Genomic DNA, 5,202 nt, shown 5'->3' on the forward strand with positions numbered 1-5,202 from the left:
GAGAAAATTGATAAATATGATAAATGAGTCTTATATTTAGGACCAAAACCAACTCATCAATTGAGTCCTATATTAAGGACCGGAGGAGTACTATTTAACCTAAAATGATTAAAATTTAAGCCAAACAAATATAATTTTCCACTCAAAATATTGCACAACATAGACAATTGTATGACTAATGGCTTATATGCTTTGGTCAATGGCTTTATACCACACGTTACATTTTCATAACGAAAGATTTTGAGTTATTCGTATAGGGAGGGATTATCCACAGCTGACTACTTAGCTAATTAGCTGCACAACATGGTTAGTAATTTTACTATCTTTGATCAATCCCCACCTCTAATCCAGGAGGCAGATAGTGACGAGAGAGGCTAGAAATTTTTTAACTAGTATTTGTATTTTGTCTTATTGCAGTTGATTTCAAAGATTACAGTTTTCATTTAAAAAAAATAAAGATTTTTGGTAAAATCAAACAGAAAACTAACAATGACAAGAAAAACCGCAAGGTACACGCATTGACTATGAAAATTAGATATACATAATATATATCTTTGGCTAATTGGTTCTATACCATACGCCACAATAATGCATTTTTGGTATGGCTGCTTACGTTAGTTTATTGTTGTCGTAAAGTAAGGTTTTGTGAAAAATAATCAAAGCAAATTTTTGGTCAAAGGCTTTACAAACTAATAAAGCACTGAAACCATTTTCTTCCTTGTGAGCAGACCAGTTTGATAGACCACGTCAATCAGAATAGAATCTTCATTAGTCTATAATACTAATATAAGAACTCCTCCAATAAATTTATATATGTTAAAGATGACTACGTCATAGCTCAATTAGTGTATATAAGAGGACATAATATGCTGTCTTATACGCAGAAAAAAAAAAAGAGTGTGAGATACTAAATAAAATCATGGGGTCTTCAAGGTTGCTGGTATTGTTGATTTCTATGTTTGTGTTACTTTCGGTTTCATCTTGTTCCTCATCATTCCACATTCCAGAACATTTCACCCAATGTCTTAAGGCAAATTCTCCGAATCCAATCCAATTTTCCACCACATTTTTCACCCCTGAGGATGCTTCTTTCACTTCAGTTCTTGAATCCACAGCTCAAAATCTAAGGTACTTGCTGCCTTCAGTGCAAAAACCTGAATTCATATTCACTCCATTAGAGGATTCTCATGTTCAAGCTGCTGTTATATGCGCAAAAGAGCTCAAAATTCATGTGAGGATACGTAGTGGAGGTCATGACTATGAAGGACTTTCTTATGTTTCTCTCATTGAGAAGCCTTTCATGATCATAGATCTCGCCAAGCTTCGTGCCATCCACGTCGATATAGCACGAAACACGGCTTGGGTTCAAGCCGGCGCAACGCTCGGAGAACTTTACTACAGAATTTCTGAGAAAAGTCCAGTCCATGGCTTCCCTGCAGGCGTTTGCCCAAGCATAGGAGTTGGTGGTCACATTACAGGAGGTGGATACGGCAATATGGTCAGAAAGTATGGACTCGGCGCCGATAATGTCGTCGACGCACGAATCGTGGATGCTAACGGCAAGATTCTTGACAGAGCAGCCATGGGAGAGGATTTATTTTGGGCTATTAGAGGTGGAGGAGGTGGAAGCTTTGGGGTTATTTTATGGTGGCGAATCAAGCTAGTTCAGGTCCCATCAATAGTGACAGTTTTTACTGTCACAAAAACCTTAGAACAAAATGCAACTAGGATTCTCTATAAATGGCAGCAAGTAGCACCGAACATTGATGAGAATCTGTTGATTATGGTTCAAACGCGGGCAGCAAATTCTAGTACTCAAGGGAAAGGACTGTTTCAACTTCTTATATTGCTCTTTCCTTGGTAGGGCAGATAGGCTTCTCCAGTTGATGAAGAATAAGTTTCCAGAGTTAGGTCTAACAAGACAGGATTGTTTTGAAACAAGTTGGATCAACTCTGTGCTTTACTTTGCTGGCTATCCAAACACCACATCCCCGGAAATTCTCCTCCGAGGGACGTCCGATTCGAAGGGTTACTTGAAGGCCAAGGCAGAGTTTATGAGGCAAGAATTTCCTGAAACTGCTTTTAATTCCATATGGAAAAGGTTTATGGAGGAAGATGAGCCCTTGATGGTTTGGGTCCCATATGGAGGAATTATGAATACAATATCAGAATCCACAACTCCATTTCCTCATAGAAATGGAACACTCTTCTTGTCCCAGTATGTAGCTCGGTGGTTTGAAGATGGAGAAGAGATCATGGAAAAGCATATGAATTGGGTAAGGAGATTCTATGATTCCATGGCTCCTTATGCTTCAAGCCTTCTAAGAGAAGCATACGTGAATTATAGAGACCTTGATTTGGGGATGAACCAGTTCAATAGTACAAGCTTCTGGAGGGCAAGCACTTGGGGATTCAAGTACTTTAAGGATAATTTTATAAGGTTGGTGAAGGTGAAGTCTAAGGTTGATCCCAGTAATTTCTTTAGGCATGAGCAGAGCATACCTCCTTTTCCAATTGGAAACTAACTAACAAGGATTGGACAAGAGGAAAAAAGTTTTATCGTAATTTGTGCCGTGTGTTTGCAAAAATTATGGTAATTTAGATGGTTTGCGCATGCCTATGTATCAGATCCAAATAAGCATGCAAAATAAATTATTGGTGTTCTAAATTTACTATGTTATATCAAGTAATACTTGTCAACTCATGTTTAGTTAATTATTTTGATGATGACATAGTAAAAGGACTTCTATATATTATTGATAAAGTCTCACAAGCACATTACTAATGCTTTCATTCTTCCCTCATCATTGGTTGCATTAGTTTCTCTTCTCTTTCCATTGTTTTTCCTATTACATTTCCTTGCTTCTTTATGGTCGTAGCTACACTGCTTGTTTTTTTTTTTTTAACTGAGCAAGCTCGGGAGTGGGTAAATGGGATTCATTGTTTTTAATTCACCCCCTCTTTCCTTTCTCCCTTTCAGCTTCAAGATAAATAGAAAATTCAACTCTCGTAGTTATACTTGTAACCCCAATTAAACCAGTTATATGGAGCAATAATATTCCTGCAATAAGTTCTGATTTCATGCTAAAAATAACCCAAAAAAATTATTTGAGAATTTCTAAATTAAATCTAATCAATGATATTACCTGTGCTATTTATATAGGAGCTAGATAACTAATTTAGGCATATTAAGAAAATTAATTTAGTTAGTTATCTGTAACATATATTTGTTGGCTTCCTTAAAGTACCTTGTTTAATTGTGTACATAGGAACTATCTCTTGGTAAGACTAGGGACCACATACAATTAATAGAGATATTTTAGAAAAAATTATAACATCAGGAGTCAAAGTAAACTGAGATATATGTTTGGAACTAAATTCAATTTTAACCTAGCTCTTATATTAAAGACAAGATAATATATAATAACATTTTACATATTTCTTCACTGATGCATGTATAATGGAGACATCATAAAATTAACGCAACATGGGCCAAAATTCGAAATTTTTTTGTCAAAATTTTGTTACCCACAAATTCAATCTTGTATTTTTCCTAATATAATAAACATGACTAGTATTAAACTTTTTCAGTAGTTCTTAAATAAATAACTTTTGTATTCGTCATATAATTATCATTCATTTTTAGAAGCCTCATTGGAATCTACTATCCTAGCGTCTTTATGTGGTCTTAACCACAGCCATCCCAGCTAAAATCCCATTCTTATAACATGAAACAATTTCAGGCTTAAATAAAAGAATAAATAAAGCAATTTGTTTAGTAATATCATCATATATATAGAGCTTTAATTAATGTGTAAATCAATACTCTTTACTTAAAGCCTTGTTTGGTTGGCCGGAATTTGGTCAAACAAAAATTATCTTTTGATTCCATGGATTGTTTCAGACAGATCAAATCAGTTTTTAAAACCAATTCACATTCTCTTTCCGATTCCTATATATTCAATTCTCTCCTTTATTCCCACATAATCTCAGCGAACCAAACGACGTGTTAATGAAAGACGTGTTATTTAAGATTACATAACTTAGAAGACATAATGAAACCTAATATTCGCTCAAAAATTAATTTTTAATTTGAGTTGTGTGACGTCAACTCCATAAATTTTAATTGGTTTTTCATTTAGAGCTCATCATACTCTCCAAATTAGTTTGAATAGTCTAAATTTAAAGTTTTTAATATATTTTTTTTACTACTAAACGATATTTTTGGGGGAAAAAAGTGACTGTACTAAAATTATATCTTTAGATTCATTAAAAATTATTAAAACTACAAAAATTAAATTTAAAGCATTGAGATTGATAAGGTCTCATGTTCATGGAGACCTGAGAAAGTCTTTTGTACCCCTCTGCTGTCCTCCTTATTACCACTTAAATTTCTCTAACTCTGAAATGTTTTTTCTGGTTGTTTGATAATTAAGTTCTGTATAGAATGAGCGACATTTTGATATATTTGAAGTAGTTTTGAAATTTTTGAGATTTTCCAAAGAGAAATACTCTAAATTAAAAAGAAACCCACGCATTTTGAGAGTTTTTTTTTTTTTTTTTGGGTTCAGAAAGTGTAGTGCTTTAAACATCCTTTCAATCCTATTTGTTGCTTTTTGTATGTATGTGATATGGATACTTTGATATTTACACACACTAAAAAGATTTTTAGAACAAATCTGAAACAATAAGAAAAATTGGCAAGTTTTGGCATTAACTTTTTTCTTGTATTAGTTCAACTGCTAAATTAAAATAGTGTAATTATTTACTCTTCGATCCATAAATGAATACACAGATCGTACTTTTTTTGTCCAAACCTTATCCCTTAATATGGTCTTTCCAGGTTCATGGAATTCACTATGAATGTGGCCATAGTATCTAAGAGCAAAAATCCAATTGACAACAATATATCATACTATCCTGGTTCTAATATAAGAGTTAGATATAGATAACTAATTTGTAAATATTAAAAAATCTGTTAAATTAATTATTTGTAATAAATGATTATTGTTTTTTCTAAAAATATATTTATTAATAATATGCATTAGAATAAAAAATTTTAATAGGTGTAATCATCATGGGATTTGCTTTGAAAATAAATAAACAAATATGAAAATAAAGTGGATTAGGATTTTATATTTAAAACCGAATTGAATCTTTGGTAAACTCTTGTATTTAAGACCGGAGGTTATATATCGTGTG

At 33.1% G+C, this 5,202-nt stretch overlaps 1 pseudogene; it reads left to right on the plus strand.

Moving 5' to 3' along the window:
• The first annotated feature begins 894 nt into the window (after positions 1-894).
• On the plus strand, positions 895-2,753 carry LOC114746473 (berberine bridge enzyme-like 15; annotated as a pseudogene).
• Positions 2,754-5,202: the final 2,449 nt, after the last annotated feature.

This window comes from Neltuma alba, unplaced genomic scaffold, assembly GCF_004799145.2.
Source record: "Neltuma alba isolate B1F8T4 unplaced genomic scaffold, ASM479914v2 tig00000825_pilon, whole genome shotgun sequence".
Lineage (NCBI taxonomy): Eukaryota > Viridiplantae > Streptophyta > Magnoliopsida > Fabales > Fabaceae > Neltuma > Neltuma alba.